Genomic DNA, 22280 nt, shown 5'->3' with positions numbered 1-22280 from the left:
TCAAGAGGACAGATCGGCAACCAACAAATTGGGAAAAGATCTTCACCAATCCTACATCAGATAGAGGGCTAATATCCAATATATATAAAGAAGTCAAAAGTTAGACTCCAGAAAACCGAACAACCCTATTAAAAAATGGGGTACAGAGTTAAACAAAGAATTTTCACCTGAAGAACTTTGGATCTTAAGTTACCTTGAGAACTCCTGGAAACCTGCTGTGTACTCCAAACTGATGAAGCATCTTAAAAAATGCTCAACTTCATTAGTCATTAGGGAAATGCAAATCAAAACAACCCTAAGATTTCATCTTACACCAGTCAGAATGGCTAAGATTAAAAATTCAGGAGACAGCAGGTGTTGGAGAGGGTGTGGAGAAAGAGGAACACTCCTCCACTGCTGGTGGGGTTGCAAATTGGTACAACCACTCTGGAAAGCAGTCTGGCGGTTCCTCCGAAAACTGGGCACCTCACTTCCAGAAGATCCTGCTATACCACTCCTGGGCATATACCCAGAGGATTCCCCACCATGTAATAAGGATACATGCTCTACTATGTTCATAGCAGCCCTATTTATAATTGCCAGATGCTGGAAAGAACCCAGGTATCCCTCAACAGAAGAGTGGATGCAAAAAATGTGGTATATCTACACAATGGAGTACTATTCAGCCATTAGAAACAATGAATTCATGAAATTCTTAGGCAAATGGATGGAGCTAGAGAACATCATACTAAGTGAGGTAACCCAGACTCAAAAGGTGAATCATGGTATGCACTCACTAATAAGTGGTTATTAACCTAGAAAACTGGAATACCCAAAACATAATCCACACATCAAATGAGATACAAGAAGAAAGCAGGAGTGGTCCCTGGTTCTGGAAAGACTCAGTGAAACAGTATTTGGCAAAACCAGAACGGGGAACTGGGAAGGGGTGGGAGGGAGGACAGGGGAAGAGAAGGGGGCTTACGGGAATTTCGGGGAGTGGGGGGGGTGGCTAGAAAAGGGGAAATAATTTGAAATGTAAATAAATTATATCGAATAAAAAAATAACAATAAAAAAAAAGAAGTCAGATCAATATTGGGGTATGTCCCGTGAGCCTCCCATTAATAATGCCTATGGAGAGAGGAACAGAAACACTAAGTTACCTTGAGAACTCCTGGAAACCTGCTGTGTACTCCAAACTGATGAACAATGAGAAGGCTTTATAAAATCTGTTGTGCTAGATTAATAAAAGGGGATATAACCCTCCTTCTCTCTGTATTTCTCTATTCCTATTTAATTATCAGCTCTATGAGTATCTCTAATTATAACAGGAGCTTTCCCAGGTTCTCTTATTAATCAATCATTCCATTAAATTATCAGAATGAGAATTTCTTCTGTTGAGATCTCTTAAGTTCTGAAACACTTCTATGGCTGTATAAGCTTTGCTGAATTGTCTCCGATGTGTGTGTCTTGACCATAAATACTAATGCTGATTTCTTTTCCTCTCAAAATATGGCACAAAAATGGAACTTCTCAGAAAACAAAATTACCATGAGACAAAGGTTCTCAACATAAAGGTTGAGAGTCGGTTTCTGTTTAATGAAACATTTACAGGGATAATCTAAGAATATCAAAAAATACAGATATTTAAATTGCAATTAACAATAGAAGCAACATGACATTTTAAGAAAACAAAAATAATTTTAATGTTGAGTGTGAAGACATTATGTGGAACTTTATTAAACTGTTGGAGAATTAGGAAGATTAAAACCCACTGGCAAAACAGACATTAGTCAGAAATGATAAGCTATAAATTCAAAGAAAATGGTTTGCAATTTTAAACAGTCACTCAGCAATTTAACTGCATCAATATGAACAACTTACCTTACTGTACTGACTGGTGGAAACAGATGCAGAAAAGCAGACGGTATATACTATGTGAAGATGACAAGCCTAAACAATCAACACTGAAAGAAAGATGTAAGAAATATTATACAGAAAGAATAGTTTTTATTTAAGAAGATATATGCAAGTATATATATATATATATACTTACATATATACATACATATATATATATATATATATATATATATATATATATACTTACATATATTTTGTTTAATGAAAAAGGAGTTTATGAGTGTGATGTAGAGTGAGAATGGGTATGTAGTACGGTAAGAAGGGCAAGGAAATAAAGAAATGTTGTAACTAAATTATATTCTCTTTTTTCAATAATTTATTTACTTTACATCCTGATTGCAGCCTCTGTTCCCTTCTCTTCTCCAAATCTCAACCTCACAAATTCCCCTTGCAACACTACACACTCAACTTCTCCACAGAAAATGGGAAGCCCATAGGTGTACCAGCCTGCCTAGCACCTCAAGTTACAGCAAGAATAAGTGCATCATCTGCCTCTGAAACTTGACAAGGAAGCCCTACTAGTTTAAAGAGATTTAAAAAACAGGCAATAATAGTTAAAGACAGCTACTTCTAATATTGTTTGGGGGATTACATAAAATCAAGGCTGCACATATGCCTCAAATATGTAGGAAACATAGGTCCAATCCATGCACGCACTTTGGTTGGAGGTTCAGTCTTTGTGAGTTCCCATGGATGCAGGTTAGTAGACTTCTTGGGTCTTCTTGTGATGTCCTTGAGACCACTGACTTGCTCTATCCTCCCCCCTACATTTTGCAAGGATCCAAAGATCTGTCTGATGTGCAGATCTAAATATTTACATCTGTTTACATCTGTTTTCATCAACTGCTCAGGGAATATTTCCAGAGAACAATTACGCTCGGCTTCTGTCTGCAAGCATAGCAAGATATCATTAATAGTGTCAGCGGTTGGCTCTCTACCATGTTATGTGTCTCACATTGAGCCAGTATCAAAACTAGAGTGTTAAAGTACTATTGAAAATTATTGAATGGTTAGTGGTCACCATGACATAAGGAAATACAATACATGGTTCAATACAGTGTTTGAAAACCAGTGACAGGAAATAGAGTAGACATACGAAAATAATGTAATGATTGAAAATGGTTTGGAATTTCAAGAGACTGAATATAATTTAACTACACCAGCGTAAACAACTTGCCCCACTGTAGTGACTGGTGAAACAGATGGTGGCAAGCACACGCTGTATATTCCGTAAAGACTACAATGTTTATATGCAATATAGAAATATATATATATATATGTATGTATATATGTATATAAATATATATGCAGGTTATATGAATTAGCAAAACAGGAGGACATGAATATACCAGAGTGTGAATGTGTATATGGAAGGTGTGGAAAGAAAATGATGATACTGTGAAATCATAATCTCAAGAATCAAAAAATATAAAAGAGGGGATACATTTGAAGATATGTTCTTTCTATAGGCCTATAGATTATTTCTTTTCTTCATTAGAATTCATATAATAGATTTTTCAGAAGAAGAAGAAGAAGAAGAAGAAGAAGAAGAAGAAGAAGAAGAAGAAGAAGAAGAAGAAGAAGAAGAAGAAGAAGAAGAAGAGCAGGAGGAGGAGGAAGGGGAAGAGGAAGGAGAAGGAAAGGGGAGGGGGAGAGGGAGGGAAAAGGGGAGGGGAACAGAAGGGGAGGGGAAGAGGTAGGGGAAAGGGAAGGATAGGAAGAATGAGAAGAAGAAGCACTGTAAACAAATATATTAGGCCTAAACATGCTGTAATGCACACCTAGATTTGAAGAGGGGGACCTTTTATTTACAAGGGCTGTTAAAAGGAGAAAATAAAGTATTTCTAAATTCTACCATTTTCCCTCTGATAGCACATCTTTGTAAACAGGAATAGCAACAAGGTGACAAGTAACAACAGGAGCCAAGCTATCTCCAGCCCCGCAGCCAGCTCCACCCTTCTTTGCGACATCAACTTTTAAGTTAAAGAGAAGGCCCAGAGGTTGACAGTACTAATGTCTATTCCAGAGATTATCAAATTAAATTCCCAGCACTCATATCCCTTTTTTTTCTCAAGACTGGTTCCTCCCTGTTTTATGGCTCACACAGACTTATCACCATCATCTCTGCCTCTCTACCCAGTGCAGGCACAGTGCTCACTTTCATCCAGGGACACTAGAAGGTCTAAGGCTGGGGCCTTCTATGGCCCTAACCAGGATTTCCCTAAATTGAGAGGGGAGTTCCCAAAGAAAGGGCACTATTGTTGGACGGACTAAACCGTAGAGGCCCGAAATGAACAGATGTATCCATCATCAGAGCTTACAAGAGATTCCTGGTCACTCATATTGTTCAGTAAATGGCTATTGTTCTTGCCACGAGACATGCTTGCTCCCTGTCTGAACATATATTGTCTCAGAGTTATAAAGAAAAGGTCTCCACTGACACTATCCTGCAACAATCAACCCACTGAGAGGTAACAACCACACACTTTCATGTGCCGTATGAAAATCAGGGCAGATACCTAACCCCAAAAAGTTCTTTTCACCACTGACAAAGGTCAAGAGACTAGCTCATGGCCCCCATAGGGAACCCACATGGTTTGGGACTTGAACACAATGAAGGATAACAAACATCTCCACATTTACCACCAGGCCCTTTCAGCAGATCTCAATAATTATTTGACCAAAGCTTAGATATGATATTAGACATAATATTGATAAAAGTCCAGTGGTATTTCATACACAGGTCATAAAGACTACATGTGCTAGGCTATATGGATATAAACCCCCAAGAAAACAGAGAATTCTAACACAGTAGCCCTGACTTTCATCCATTACTTAGTGCAAGACATTTAAAATAAATTACAATTTCAAAATAGATTTAAACAGTCATTGTATTTATTAAAAGTTACAGAGATAGTACAAAAAAGTAAAGATTAGCACAGGAAACACATTAAATAGAGATTTGGATAGAATCCTTCTAATCAACAAAGCCTCAGATCCAAAAAAAATATTCCAAGCTTCAATAGATTACTAAAAGATGAGTAGCTAAAGGGTCTGACAAACTCTATGACCATAGAAACAACTGGAGGCTTATTTATCAAAGAAACTAGACCCAGTGACAACAGGATGGCCACATTGCCCACATATTATTATAGCCACAACACTGTTGTATAAAGGAAAAAGTAAATTAACTTTGAGATAAAATTTGACCATGACTACCCCCTTGCAATTAAAGGGGTACGCAAGCATAATCGGATTGATGGCTCAGTAATGCCTACATGATTCATTATCAGACTTTTCTAATCAGCTCTGGCTGAGTTATTTTCCAGCTGCCAGTTTTCCTGAACCCTATGACATGCCTACCCAAACCTGACTTAAATTTTACACTCCATCAATGTGACAAGGTTCTGGCCTAGATACACAGTACCTAACCTCACTACAGAGACTCTCTTCTTTCAGGGACATAGTGGGCCTCGTTTACTAACAGAAGCAGATTCAACCATGAGGGCTAGAATAGAGCAGGGGCAATTGTGACTACAGAAATGGAGGTAATCTGGACTCAGTCTCTTCCTCCAGATACTTTAGCTCAAAGCACCAAAATAATAACATTAAAACAGACCCTCATCATGGGAAAAATACTGAGTTTTGACATCTACAGTGACAGATATACATTTATAACTGTTCCATTTATATAGAGTCACTTGCTAGAAAGAAAGGCTCCTAACAACAGAAGGAAAAACTGTCAAAAATAAAAATAAAATTCTACAGGACTCCAAAGAGAACCAATGTCTAGAAGTAACAACTTGGCTGACAAGGCTGCTAAGGAGGTAGTCTTACATGAAACAGCCAACTCCTGATTGGCCACCGTCCTAACTGAATGACCTAAAACAACTGATACATACAAGAAAAAAAATGAATAGGCCGGTGGTGATCAACTAAACTTAAGCTAATATTATCTAGCTCTTTAACAAGAACTCAACTCAGAAAGATTGACAGAGTCACTGGCATGAGAATGAACTAAATGACATACACAGAGAGACAATGTAAGCTGACTTTCAAAGATATACATAACACTCTTGAGGTTAAAGTAAAAAACTTTAAAGCTTGCTAGCTGACTAATACTCTCAACAACCATCAAAATACCCAAATTCTTGTCTATAAGTTAAGAAACTGGGGGCCTACTAAAAAATTAATTTTAAAAGAGATCAGATAGAGAAGATATGGCTATAAGTATCAACTGATATTGATAGACATTTTTAGTTGATAGACAGAAATATTTCCAACAAAGACTAAGATTGCAATGATAATGGATAAGAAGTTGCTAAAAGATATCTCATGCAGGTATAAAATTCTCTCACATAATAGTTTCAGAGAATGGACCAACATTTGTGTCCAAGCTAAGTCATGATGTAACAAAATTAATTTGGGAAGGTTAGAAATTTCATTGTGCATGCCAACCCCAATGTTTAGGCAGATAAAAAATAGATATTGAAATAAGACATTATATATATATATTAGCCTTGGGGACTGGTGGAAACTAAATGATGATCCTTCCCTTTGCCTATATTAGGAGAGGAATTCTCTTTGCCAGATGAGACTAACCCCATTGAATATTGTATAATGTCTATCTTCCCCCACTATACCTGACCTTCAGATGACAACTATTTCAGAATTAGAAGATAATAAACTCATAGCTAATGTCAGAGCAACCGAGTGGGCTCATGAGTATTCTTAGCCTAAACTGAGTGCCCTCTATAAAACAGGCCCAGTTCTAGAACCACACAAATTTCAACCAAAAGACTGGATCTATGTGAAGAAATTTCACAAGGGACTCACTAGAGCCCAGGGGCAAAAGACCTTTATGTCATCCTCCTGACCAGACTGACTTGGTTATGTTATAAGGCTAGACCCACATTTTATAAATTGGTTAATAGCTCAATATAAAACATCTGAAACAGCACATATAGAAGGTTAGAGGTAGGTCTGGCTTTAACCCTATAGACCATATAAGGACCAGGTTCCTGCCAGGTATCCCTCAACAGAAGAGTGGATGCAAAAAATGTGGTATATCTACACAATGGAGTACTATTCAGCCATTAGAAACAATGAATTCATGAAATTCTTAGGCAAATGGATGGAGCTAGAGAATATCATACTCAGTGAGGTAACCCAGACTCAAAAGGTGAATCATGGTATGCACTCACTAATAAGTGGATATTAACCTAGAAAACTGGAATACCCAAAACATAATCCACACATCAAATGAGGTACAAGAAGAAAGGAGGAGTGGCCCCTGGTTCTGGAAAGACTCAGTGAAACAGTATTCAGCAAAACCAGAATGGGGAAGTGGGAAGGGGTGGATGGGAGGACAGGGGAAGAGAAGGGGGCTTACGGGACTTTCGGGGAGTGGGGGGTCTAGAAAAGGGGAAATCATTTGAAATGTAAATAAATTATATCGAATAAAAAATATTAAAAAAAATAAATTGGTTAATAGCTCAATATAAAATATCTGAAACAGCACATATAGAAGGTTAGATGTAGGTCTGGCTTTAACCCTATAGACCATATAAGGACCAGGTTCCTGCCTGGAGAAGATCCCTCAGTCACAATAGTCCCATTTACAATTGAACAATACCCATCATTCATTCCATTTAGATTGTTTTCCCTAAACAGATATGGTGGTTGTGTTGTAAGTGAGTGACACCATATGTACATAGAGAGGTCCTTAACTCCTCTACCCAAAGTAGTTCTATATTTTAGTCCAGTTAGTGCCCCCAAAAATTTATTATTCAGAAGATCGAGTGCTGAGAACTCTGGTAAGACACATTGAAAAAGAACTCAAGAAGTTAGACCGCAGAAAACTGAATAACCCTATTAAAAAATGTGGTACAGAGTTAAACAAAGAATTTTCACCTGAAGAACTTCGGATGGCAGACAAGCATCTTAAAAAATGCACATTTTCTTTAGTCATATGGAAATGCAAATCCAAACATCCTTGATATTTCACCTTACACCAGTCAGAATGGCTAAGATTACAAATTCAGGAGACAGCAGGTGTTGGCCAGGATGTGGAGAAAGAGGAATACATCTCCACTGCTGGTGGAGTTGGAAAATGGTACAACCACTCTGGAAATCACTTTGGCAGTTCCTCAGAAACCTGGGCACGTCACTTCCAGAAGATCCTGCTATACTACTCCTGGGCATATACCCAGAGGATTCCCCAGCCTGTAATGAGGATATATGCTCCACTATATTAATAGCAGCCCTATTTATAATTGCCTGAAGCTGGAAAGAACCCAGGTATCCCTCAACAGAAGAATGGATGCAAAAAATGTGGTATACATAAACAATGGAGTACTATACAGCCATTAGAAACAATGACTTCCAAGAACTTTAGAGCATTTGCCATTTGGTAAACCTGCTCCCATGCTAGGAATAAGAAGGGCAAGAAATTATATGGAGTTTGGCCAACTTTGTGGAACTTACAATCTAATTCTATAGAATGCTCGGTTATTTCCATCCTTCTCTAAGAAATAAGCTTTTCTCTACCAACCACTGGTGTTCTACTGAGGGCCTATTAGCACTTCAGCAGAGAGAGGAACTGCAACCCTGACAAGATGTCCAGTAACAACTTAACCACCATGTATTTAATCGACATGTCCCTCAGGTCTCTAAATTCCAAGAGAAGCCAATTATGGTTTCAGCAGTATGCACGGCAAATATCGGAAGACCCATATGGAAAAACCTTCCCACCATAATCTATGCCTCTTTGAATTTTATAAATGTTCCACAGAATACAAACTTGAACTTCTCTATTCCTGGATAAAAGATGGCCTCCTGAAGAGCTATTGATGGCACCTGGAAAAGCATTCGTGGTTTAGTGGAATTGAGTCCATCAAGTAGAACCCATTGCTGAGACAGTCAGAGCAGAGAGCCCCGAGAACCCTAAGCTAAAAGGAGGGTGTGGTTTCCCCATTAAAACATGGGCTAAGATGATCGAGCCAAAGCATGAGTGTGCTCAGTACCCTGCTTGCTCTCTGCCAGTAGTGTCTGCATCTAAATTCTCGAATTTGGACTCTGCAAGATTTGATGTGATTAAGGCAAACACATAAATGCTTTATGACTTGCCTTGGCCCTGTCAGAGTTTGGACTGCTTATCCATGAATATCATTACTTGGGAGTGTCTTCTATTTTATTTCTGATTTTTACCTATAAAATATTTTCCTCAAAAAAAAAAGGAACAATGAATTCATGAAATTCTTAAGCAAATGGATGGAGCTGGAGAACACCATACTAAGTGAGGTAGCCCAGTCTCGAAAGATCAATCGTGGTATGCACTTACTAATAGGTAGATATTAACCTATGAAACTGGAATACCCCAAACATAATCCACACATCAAATGAGGTACAAGAAGACCGGAGGAGTGGCCCCTGGTTCTGGAAATACCCAGTGTAGCAGTATGAGGCAAAACCAGAACAGGGAAGTGGGAAGGGGTGGGTGGGAGAACAGTTGGGGGAATGGGGTGTATGGGACTTTCGGGGAGTTTGGGCCCACAAAAGGGGAAATTATTTGAAATGTTAATAAAAATATATCGAATTAAAAAATATAGAAAAGAAAAAAGAAGAAAAGAAAGAAAGTATAATTTTAAAATTGGTAATAAATTCTCTTCACAGAGCGTGCAGAACAAATAAATACTTGGTAAAAAATTTAAACAATAACATGCAAAAGTATGCTGAAATAGAAAATGTATTGTTTAATTAAACTTTAAAATGCCAAAAAGAAAAAAGAAAGAAAAGGGAACCAGATGATCCCGTACTATCTCCTTAGGCCTAGCCAGCAGGACTAGCCAGAGTAGACACATGAGATAGACCCATGAGATAGATGTTACCATAAAAATTTACAATATCTTAGAGACAAACCAAGATCAAGTCCCATTATCAACCAGTTAGTATGGCCTAGCAGAGGGAAGAATGAATAGACATGGGAATCCTGTGCTTCAAATCCGATGCTCTCCTGACCTGAGCACGGCCTGAGCAATTAGCACTCCCTCTACTTGATGATTGACCCCACCTAAGGAAAGCAAATGCCAGTGTGGGGAACAGATATAAAAAACCAGCATGCCCTAGCCTCACTGAAACTCACACCCACTTTTGATTAGCAAACAATATTCTCATGTGCTGATGGCTCACGTTCTTTAAAGAAAAAAATACAATAACAGTAACAAGATAATTGCCCACGCTTGGACAATGACAAAGAGAAAATTAAGTGTTCTTAGACACCAGTGGCCAGTTGTAAAAATGCAATAGCTTCTGATAGTACAAGTTATTTTCCCAATTTGGAAAGATCCCTTTCCAGCTTCACAGTTCTGCTCTACTGTCTAAACAACCATTATCATGTTTGAAGAATATACCCTCTCTTTTAATACCAAGGCTTAAAATACCTTGCATAAGTTTTTTTTTCCATTTATAATCCTCTGTCATTTAAACCTGGGGTTCACTCAACTTTATTATCAAAGTTGGTGGCCCAAGCTCAAACTTGAATAAAGGCTCTGATATGATTACAGTGGACTGTGATTCCTGGTGGTCACTTTTGAGTTTTTACAAACAGGGCACAACAATAGTAGTAGTAGTAGTAGTAGTAGTAGTAGTAGTAGTAGTAGTAGTAGTAGTAATAGTAGTATAGTAGTAGCAGTAGTAGCAGCAGCAGCAGCAGGAGAAGCATATTTCTGTTTACATTCTAATGTAAGACAGAAAAAATGAGAACAGAATTGCAAGGGTGTTTGGCACAGAGCATCTTACAGGAGTGGGAAGGAGAAACTCAAATAATATATAGTATGAAATAACCCTATAATAAAATGAAGCACCACAAAAGAAGGTCTTTCTTACCAAATGTTTTAGCTCTACAATTTCTCATATTCATGTTGACAGGGAGAGGTGCAATTAAATAGCAATTATTTACATAGGAAGTCATGAAGAGAGTGTGAGAAGCATCAAGTCTCCAGATTCTGTTAGATATTGAAAGTTAAGATGAATCACATTTTTTCATATAAATTGAAGACTGATGACTCTGTAAAAATGATATATCAGTTGTCTCAGAGGCAGATATACATCGCCAACAAATGAAATTGGCACTGAATGACTCTAAAGATAACTTTAGGAAATCCAGATATGAAACCCCACACTCTCTATTTCTATTGGCTCTGTCTCCTGCAGCTCCCAGGAGCAGCACACCCTTCTCTACTGAGCAGCATGCAGCCAAGCCCTGGCTAGAGCCTGGATCCAGCTCAGACCCAGACTCCAACCAGGAGCCTGACTTGCAAAATCCCTGTGTTCACGGACTTCTATTATCTCTGTTTGTCTATGATTGGTTAAGGGTGTGCATTCATATGAAGAAAGGAGCTAGGACCAATCAAAAGAGAGCTCTCAAACCAAGTGATAGAGATAAAAAAAATCTACTGTATCTAGGGAGATTTAAAGCAAAGCTTTTGTACTGCCTCTCTCCCCTCTCTTTGTACACTGCAGCAGAAACAGAGAAATTGAAAGGAAACGGATAAAATATAATTTAATCTTGGCTTTGGCTCTAATGAACATTAAACCAAAACAGACAGTGGCACGAGGTGGCTGAGCATGTATCTGTTCTCTTGGAAATAGATCCTGGCTTTTCACTAGAAAGATTACACATTGCTCTAGACCATTCTGATCTGAACCTGATTCTTGTCTGGAAAGTGCAGCTTGATGCTTAGCTTAGCAATATAGCTATGTTATTCTCCTCCCAGGCGATTATTACATACTTGATCTTCATCCTTGATTAGAACATTCTTTCCATTAGAGAACCTGTAATATGCAGCTTGCAGTAGAGAAGGAAATGTTGATTTTCAATACTCTTCAAGAAAGATACTTAGTGTCTTTGGATTGTCATAAATGGCCATGAAGACTAAAAAATCATTTAGAGATTATTTCTGAAAATAAATTGTTAAATACGATATGAATTTCATACTGCTTTGTGTGATTTATACTCTCTGTCTCTCTCTCTCTCTGTCTCTCTCTGTCTCTCTCTGTCTCTCTCTGTCTCTGTCAATCTCTGTGTGTGTGTGTGTGTGTGTGTGTGTGTATGTGTGTGTGTGTATTTGTGTGTGAGTGTACATCATGCACACACAGGTATTTTTTAATGTGAGCAGGGCATAAATTTTTTTCAAGGACACATGACAGTCAGAGGATAAACTCTGCTATTTCTTCTCTGGTGCCTAATTTTAAAAACAAATACTTCATGGTCTGGCCTCAAACAAAGAAGAGTCCCCTAAACCTTCAGAGACTTGAAGACCCAGGGAATGGGGAGGTCGGGTGGTATAAGGGAGATTTATGGAGTTGAGTTCATTTTCCTGGAGATGGTGGAGGGGGAATGGAATAGGAAAGTATCTGAGGGCAGAATGGGAGGGAATAAAACAACTGGAATCATAAAAAATGGTTAAAGTTAAAAAAAATAAAGAAAGAAAAATACTACAGGAACAGAGAAGCAAAAAATAATTCCAATGGGTAGGAACATGTGGGCTTCAGACTGTTCCAGAGGAGTCCTGGTCATTATGGAACGCTGACTGCACTGTCAGCAAAGCTTGCTATGTGGATGGAAGCAAGGCCAGGAATGGCTAGGCTGTTGAACCTGGTCTACCTCTACCCTGGCCAGTTCCAACCCGATATATGACACAGAAAGACCATTGAGTCTCCCTATTTAGCATGGGCTCTTTAGTGGCTCAGATCCTGAATCTGTAATGTAAATCTTCTTTATCATCACAGCATCACTTAATTTTTCCCTTACTGTGCTTTGGAACAAGTAATAATGTTTTCCACGCACATTTAATCCTGGCCAGTAGCACTGGGATTCGGAATAACTAAAAAAGTGTTACATGACAAGACCGTGAAATGAGATAGACCTAGCGAGTACCTTTTAGATCCTTTCTTGGGTGTTGCAGAGTATTACCAGCTGTGTTTTGAACTGTTTCAAGAAGGGATGAAAAATGTCTAGTGTACCTCTCACAGACATTTCTTGATAACATAATATGTCTTCTTAGACAATCTCAAGCTTCCTCATCTGCCCCAAAATTGTTTATTGACAACTTACTATGTGCCTGGGCCAGTTCTCGGTATTAATGATGAAGATTTGATCACAAAGAAAATAAACTATCAGCCTGCAGAATTCTTATTGCAGTGATTCTGTTGTTGTGCCACTTATTTTTTTGTGTGAACCTAAACCCTGGTGTCTATATGTGCTTTTTTTTTCTTTGGCTATAGTCTTGTTTGTTTCTTTTGTCTTATACTGATTTGTTTTATTTCAAATATTTATTATAATAATAATTATTATTAAAATTAATGTCTACATTTCATTAGAGAGAGAAGGAAGAAGTGCAGATTTGGGTGGGTAGGTAATTGTATGATGTTAAAGAATTGGAGAAAGGTAAAACGGAAATATATATTATATGAAATCAAATCTATTTTCATTATAAGGAATAACCCTCCCTATAATACTGGTCAGTCAATGTTTAAGCTCTGACCTTCTTTTCAGAAATTTAGGTTGCCTGATGAAAGATATAAATAAATAGCAGTTCTCCTCACAGTAGGTCTGTGAAGGGAGGCTGAGGAGCAGTACATCTCCTATCTCTATGAGATGCTGAAGGCTGAGATGAATTACACTTATGTAACATAAAGTCAAAATACAGGGATTAATAATATATATCTTTCTTAAATTTAGAATTCTCTCATGAGAGCATCCCAAGTGTAAAACTCCCCTCCCTCCAATCATCTCAGTCAACTCCTGCCCTGCTTCCCTCTCCTCTGGAAAATGTGTTCCTCCTTTTCCCTTCAGAAAAGAGCAGGCTTCCCATTTATATCAACTAAACACAGCATCAAAATGCAATAACACTACAAAAATCTTTATATTATGGCTGAATGAGGCAACCCAGGAGGAGAAAACAAGTACCAAGAGCAAGCAAAAAGAGTCAGAGACATCAGGCTGACTATGGGCAGTGCCACAGAAGCCACAAGCCAAAGAAGCAGGCACATACAAAGGTCCTAGCACAGATGAATGCAGGCTCCATGACTATGGCTTTAGTCTCCTAAGCCCCTGTGAACGATATATTTTAAAAGAGTGTGGCATCATTTAGCAAGTACCTGGCTATGCTGGATTTCCATTTATACTGCTTCCTGGCACATCTTAATAGAGTCCCCTGTCACTGCTATTTACGTTTTAGTCAGTTCCTAGCTAGAGCCTGGAACCAGCTGAGAGCTGGACTCTAGCCAGGAAACTGACTGCCAAAATCCCTGTGTTCACGGACTTATTCTAGCTCAGTTTGCCAATGTTTGGCTGAGTGTGCGTATTAACAAAAAGAAAGGGTTTAGGACCAATCAAGTTAGAAATCTGAAAGCTTGCTGTGTAAACCAAGAGCATACTGTAACCATGGAGATTTTTATACAAGCTTGTATGCATCAGTCGCTCCTCCCTGTGTGCTGTATCAAGCAGGGACAGTGACATGAGAATGATTACATGAATGCAATTTTGGACTCTGGTTCTTCTTGACAAAAGAAAAAATAGCCAGTGGTACATGTGGCTGAGCATATATCTGGTTGCTTGGAAATAAGTTCTGCCCGTCTATGACGAAGCATCTTTGTCTGTCTTGACCTTTCTGATTGTCCTTTTCTGCTGCCAGGTACAGGTACAGCTGCTGCTGAAACTTTCTACACAGCTGTACCTCTGTTTATAAGCACTATGATTATGATCATGAGTTTTCACACTGGATTCAAACTTTCTGTATATTGGAATGACTGGACTTTAGAAATCATTGATTTGTTTTAAAATAAGAATCCACTGCAACAACAAAAGATATATTAGTCTAATATAACATCAATTGATAATCATTTGTCTGAATAAGCTAAGATAAATTTAGTCTTCTCCACTCATAAAGAAACTACTCATTGTAAAAGATCATTATTTCAGAAAACCATAACCAGCTAAATTATAAAGCTGTGCAGGTAATACTTCCTCTCTTCTAAATACCAACTTGTCAAATTAGGGCTATGTAGGCCATGTATCTCTAATAAAATCTTGGTATCTTCTAAGGCCAAACATTACTTAAGAAAAGAGATTCTCCCTTCTTAACCAGTCCATCAAATGCAAATGACAAATAAATTAGGAGTGAGGTTTTATGAGGATTACACCAGACCTGCTAAAACTTTATCTACCTTGATCTGTTCAAATCTTTTATGTGCAGATTTTACTTCTCACAGCTGATGCATTTAACTCTACTCTTGTGACTACTACCCTTGGTTTATTTCATATACTTATATTTGTCAAAACTCACCAGATAATAAAAGTTGCCCGGCCAGCAAAACTCAGCCCTTTAAGTGCGTATCCTGCCATTGCATGCACAAAGCACTATACATGTATTTTTACCTGTACATTCTAGAAATAAAGTCAGAAGCTCATGATATCATAGGAATTATGGTACTGAGTGGGTCATCAAAAGACCCAGCATATTAGCTATTAAAAGAAAAAGCAACCCATTGACCACAAGAATATGTGCTCTATATAATTGAGAAATCAATTTTTATCGCAACCTTGATGATTGTCTCTGATATTCCTAAAGTTTCAATGTTAGTTCTCTAAAATCTTAGGAAATGAAAAAGTGTCTGCACTGTTCTGTTGTGAACCACAGGTAATGGAATAACTCTCTACTACATACAACATTACTTGCAAGACAGGCTAACTTCTAAAAAATTTTCACACTTATTGTCATTTCCAATAAGGTTGATTTTATAATTTCTTACAATATTGCTGTAGGAAAGAGAGTCCCAATGAGAGATGCTCTCTCCTATAAAAAGAGACACTCTCATATTTACATTTGATCTACTCCTTACCACCAAGCAACATTTCAGTGGACAATAACACAAGAATGCTGCAAAACATGTAGGTAAACTTAAATATTTTACAATTTCCTTCTAGTGCCATCATTTTGCAAACCATAGCACTCACCATAATAATAGAGGTTTAGTGATTCAAAGCCACACATGAATCGGTCATGATTGAATGAAAGATGCATGACAACCAGTAGTTTTATATGATCAAGGAAAGGAACCATTCCAAACACAAAAAACCTAGCCAACTATCCACAGACAGTGAGATCACCACTCTTGGAAAACAAGCTGCAGTGGCCAATTTATCAAACCCATGTTATTTATAATCACATTATAAATATTTATCTTTATATCCACAGATTAAAGTGACATGCACCATCCACAAAAAAAAATTATTTTGCAACTAAAAGGGACCACTCTATCATCAGCCCTCAAACATCAGAGTATTGTGGAAGATAAGGGAAAAATACGGTTAAACCAAAGAAACACTTTGTCTTCACTGAGAAACACAATTCAGTATATGAATGAGAAGCTGTATCCATGAAATTTCAATCACAAACATTACTAAACAGGAATGATATGATGAGCAGATGACAATTTTAAATGTCATTGGAGATATTGGGAATATCACAATGCTACCTGAAGAGCTATGTGCAATAATGGAGTTAATGAAATAGAGAGTCAATTTCTCCTAGAATGAGCATTTGCTGGGACAGTATATCTGAAGAATTCAGCTCTAAACAGAAATACATGAGTGTGTGAACCCACCCACATATACACACACAAATATATATGTAAAACACATACTATACACACATTGCATATATATATATATATATATATATATATATATATATATATATATATATATATATGTTTGTGTGTGTATATATATGTATATATATATATATATATGTTTGTGTATGTATATATACATATATATAATACAAAGTGTGTGCAGTGTGATATATATATATGTATATATATATATGCTCAACAATTCTTCAATCCACCATTTAGTCATTAGATATACATAATTATGTATATATAATTACATAATGCATAACAATATGTCTAGAATTTGAAATCAAATGGGTCATATAGGAGAGGAGATCTGGATGAAAGATCGAATGGTATAAGTAATCATTAAATCACATACACATTTATGAATAAATAAGACATACTTTAAACCTTCCTAAAATGTATACAATTAAGAACAGAATTTAATGGGTTTACCTATCAAAGGAGCTAGTCCTCAACCAAAAATTTAGTCTACCAAGTAAAATGTCTTATTTGAAATGGGTTATTTCTTGACTCATTCCATAAATGGAGTCAAATAGACTCCAGAGCCATCACAGGCTAGAGCCAAGGATATCTACTACTCTATACAGCTTAATTGTGAGGTATATTACTGGAAATATACCGTATTTATGACATCATACACAGAGAAATTGAGCTGGTGACATATTAGAAATTTCATTATGTCTGACTAGAAATCTTGATACTGGGAGGTACTCTACATATAACTGGTGGAAGGAAGAAATCAGCAATACTACCCAGACACAAATGATGCAACCTACAATAGTAATATGCCTGCACAAAGTACTGGTGAACCCACTGTACAAGTAATTGGGGGTAATCATTTATTTTCATGAATTTGTGATGTAATCCATAAAGGAGAACCAATAGAGAACATTGTTAGAGTGAAAAAAAGTAAAACTAGTCTGGACCAGGGAGGTGGAAAAAAGAGAATGAAACAATTATTACTAGAGAGGCATAATTACAGTGAACAGAGATCGGCTTGTCTTCATCTTCTATTCAATTCAGGGTGAGAGTTTAAAGCCATAGAATATTTCATGAGAAAAGTATGTGCTGTCTTCATTTATTCTCTTAGCAACTTCCCACATAAGACTTCACCTACCAAAGCTTACTTATTCTTTCCTTTCCCTCTTCTAGGAATCAATCCCATTTTACCGATAATCTCTGAAGATTGGCATAACAACACAAATCTGCTGAAGCCTATCCAACTTTATTTAAAAAAACAAAGAGTACATAAAAATAAAGGAAAATCCATGTCAGGCTCAAGATTCTTGCTTAGTACTTGCTTTCCTTAAGTCAGTATAGAACAAAAACCCAAGATAGCTAAAACTATTCTCAACAGTAAAATAAATTCTAGAGGAATCATTATTCCTGACCTCAAGTATTACTATATAGCAATAATGTTAAAAATTGCATGGTACTGCCACAGTGACAGGCAGGTAGATCAATGGAATAGAATTGAAGATCCAGAAATGAACCCACACAATTATGGTCACTTGATCTCTGACAATGGAGCTGAAACCATCCAGTGGAAAAAAGATAGCTTTTTCAACATATGGTACTGGTTCAACTGGGAGTCAGCATGCAGAAGAATGCAAATCCATCCATTCTTATCTCCTTGTACTAAGCTCAGGTCCAAGTGGATCAAGGACCTCTACATAAAACCAAACTTGGTAAGAGCCTTGAGCACATGGGTGCAGGGAAAATTTTCCTGAACAGAACACCAATAGCTTATGCTCTAAGATCAAGAATTGCCAAATGGGACCTCATAAAATTACAGAGATTCTGGAAGGAAAAGTACACTGTCAAAAGGACAAAATAACAGCCAACAAATTAGGGAAAGACCTTTACCTATCCAATATCCAAAGGAGGGCTAATATCCAAGATATACAAAGAACTCAAGAAGGCAGACTCCAGAGAGCCAAATACCCTATTAAAAAGTGGGGTACAGAGCTAAACAAAGAATTTTCACTTGAGGAGTATTGAATGGCTGAGAAGCACCTAAAGAAATGTGCAACATTCTTCATCATCAGGGAAGTACAAATCAAAACAACCCTGAGGTTTCACCTCAACCAGTCAGAACGGCTAAGATCAAAAACTCAGGAGAAAAATGTTGCTGGCAAGGATGTGGAGAAAGAGGAATGCTCCTCCACTACTGGTAGGGTTGGAAGTTTGTACAACCACTCTGGAAGTCAGTCTGGCGAATCCTCAGAAAACTGGGCATGAAACTACTGGATGACCCCACTATACTACTACTGGGCATATACCCAGAGGATTTCCCAGCATGCAACAAGGGCATATGCTCCACTATGTTCATAGCAGCCCTATTTATAATAGCCAGAAGCTGGAAAGACCCAGATAACCCTCAACAGAGGAATGGACACCGAAAATGTGGTATATTTACATTATGGAATACTACTCAGCCATTAAAAACAATGAATTCATGAAATTCTTAGGCAAAAAGGTGGAACTAGAGAATGTCATCCTGAGCGAGGTAACCCAAACACAAAAGAACCCTCATGGTATGTAATCACTGATAAGAGATTCTGAGCCCAGAAGCTCAGAATGCCCAAGAAACAACTTGCATATCAAATGATGCCCAAGAAAAGGAAAGGCCCCTGGTCCTGAAAAGGCTCAGTGCAGCAGTGTAGGCGAATATCAGGACAGGGAAATTGACAGAGAGTGATTGGCGAACAGGGAGAGAGAAAAGGCCTTATGGGACTTTCAGGAAGGAGGAATTCAGGAAAGGCGATATTTGAAATGAAAATAAAGAGTATATCTAATAAAAAATAGAAATTACAATAAAAGACATTCCTAAACAGGAATGATATGACTAGACTACCTGAAGAGCTATGAGCAATAATGGAATTTATGGAACTGAGAGTCAATTTCTCCTAGAATGAGCCTTTGAAGGGTTCTGAAGAATTCAGCACTAAATAGAAAGATATGATGTGTGAACACATAAACACAGAGAATGCATATATTATATGCATTATATATGCATTGTGTTATTGTTCCTGTTTGAAAAACTGCAGGAACAAAAAATGAAGAAGAGCCTGAGGAAAAGGTGGTCCTGTGACTGACCAAATTGGGATCCATCTCAAGTGGAGCCTCCAAGTTATAACACTATAACTGCTGCTATTGTGTGCTTACAGACTGGAGCTTGGCATGACTGTCCTCATAGTGACCCAAGAAGCAGCTAACAGAGACAGATGAAGATACTTATACCCAAGCAATGGACTGAAGTTGGGGACTGATACAGGCTAGCAGCTGATAAGTTTGAGGCAGGAGATTCTGTGCCCAGCAATTTGTGCTAGAAGGCAAATTCTAAAATAAAGCTATCTGAGTATTTTTCATCCTCAGAGCAAAGGTTGGTAGAGTGGGAAGCCTGGTCACTGATGATGGCTTGGTGAACCTAAGCCAGGAGAAACAAGAAGTGAAAAGCAGCCAGGGTGAGGGCAGCAGCTCCAGGGCAAGCCTGGAGCAGGTCTGATGGCAGCCAATCTCAGAGCTAAGCCAGAGGGTCCAGAGCATAGGATATGTGCCAACAAAAGGCATTAGAGTGTTTATTAAAATTACTCACAACAAATGTGTTTATTTAGACATGGGGATAGCAGTCATGTCTAGGAAGCCACTTCCTTAAGCCTGTGGAATTTTCAAATCCTGCCCCATGTGAGACTGGATGTGATAGCAAAGACTTCCATTTCACGTGATATTGTCCAAGCACAGCTACCTCTCTAATGATTAAGGTACAAAATCACCTAGAATGATCTCTTGTCAAAATTAGTTGCATGCATAGTATAGCAAGGTGTTTGGCTCAAGTATACAAAGCATAGTCACTTTCATCCCAATTAGTACATTGACAAAATTGTAGCTTCTGTCTTACCACATATTTCACTGGGATTGTTTTAATGTCTTCATAATATAAATTGTTAAGGATAGATAGGCTCTGAATTATTCAGCAAAAACAACTACTAATTAAGGAGACACACAAAACATTCCCATGACCAATCTGAAACGCAAAATTACTAAACTGAGAGTCATTTTCAAAAATATATCCAGGTTGTATAAAAATGATAAAAAAATATTGAGTACAATTCCTAGTATAAAAAAAAAACTGCTTCAAGGATAAAGACACATTGGCTATAACGCAGGGTTTGAATGTAATAATTGAAACTTAGTATATATTTACTTTGATTGATTGATAATAAAAATATTATGGCCATGATGAACCTCCATAACTCAAGAAGGGATGGTAAGCTTGATAATCCAGTCTCAGTGTATTTATTGAGAAAAAATAGAAAAAAATACCCTTAAGCTCTCTATATAAAACTGAAGTGCCCTACATGCATGATGCAACTATGACACAGAAGACAGGAATGTGGGCTCACAGGATGTCATTCTTTTCCAAAGCCATATACGACAGGAGATAATTTTCTACCTGAATATAAATATGCAGAGATACACCATACATAGATATGAATATTAAAGTAGTAAACTTGACGTTTGGGTGCATATCAGCTTCAAAGTGTGCTCACAATATATTAGAGGTTCTAAACTGGGGAACAGACATTATTCTAGAGGACATGTTGTCGGGGATTTGTCTTATATTTACACTATGATTTCCCAACACGAAGAGTATAATCTAATAATTCCTCTGTTACAAACCTGGTGTGTCAGAGATACATAACTGAAGATTCAAATCCATCTCACTTGGATTGGCAATGTACAATGTGATGCAATTCTGATACATGGTATATTTTTATGTATATATATGAGGACTAAGAGAGAAGAAACAATAATTAGGATATTCTGATATATGAGACTATATTATATGAAATATGAAAAATAATCTTTTCTGTTTATAATGAATCATTTATTTATTTACATTTTAAATGTTGCTTGCTTTCCTAGCTTGCTCCACAAGTTCTTTATGACATGCCTCTAGCTTTTGACACTGAAATAGTGCTCACCTGCCCACACACCCATTACTCACTCTGGTAGCATCCCCCGTCCCTGGGATACTAATTTTCTACAGAATTAAGCACATCTTCTCCCTCTGAGGCCAGACAAAGCATATGTCTCTGCTATATATGTAACAGGAGCCATATTTTAGCCCATGCATGCTTTTTGTTTGGTGGTTTTGTCTCTGGAAGCTCTGAGGGGCCCTTGGTTAGTTATAGGCTTGTCCTTCCTATCAATCCCCTACAGCCTCTTCACAGTTTCCCCTAATTCCTCCATAGGGAATCCCTGACCTTAGTCTAATAGTTGTCTGTAAGTATAGGCATCTCTCAGTCAGCTCCTGGTAGTGCCTCAAAGAGGACAGCTATGCTAGGTTGCTGACTGCATTCTCAACATGTCCTCAGTAATAGTGTCAGGGTTTGGTGCCTGAGCATGTGATGAATCCCATGTTGTATCTTTCCTTCTGTCTCTGATCCATTTTAGGATCATGTTTTACTTTAGACAGGAAAAAATTTGAAGATGGATAGGTGCCACCATGTCTCAAATGAGGGCTATGTCTTTCTACTGGAGGTGGTCACTTTAGGTTCCTTCTTCCCACTTTTATGAATTTCAGCTAAGGTCATTCACATTGTGTTATGGAAGCCTCTCACATCCCTAGTGTCTGACACTACTCAGATGTTCCACACACCCTCCC

Source organism: Apodemus sylvaticus, chromosome 1, assembly GCF_947179515.1.
Source record: "Apodemus sylvaticus chromosome 1, mApoSyl1.1, whole genome shotgun sequence".
NCBI lineage: Eukaryota > Metazoa > Chordata > Mammalia > Rodentia > Muridae > Apodemus > Apodemus sylvaticus.
The sequence above is the reverse complement of the archived record's forward strand: the minus strand, read 5'-3'. Positions refer to the sequence as shown.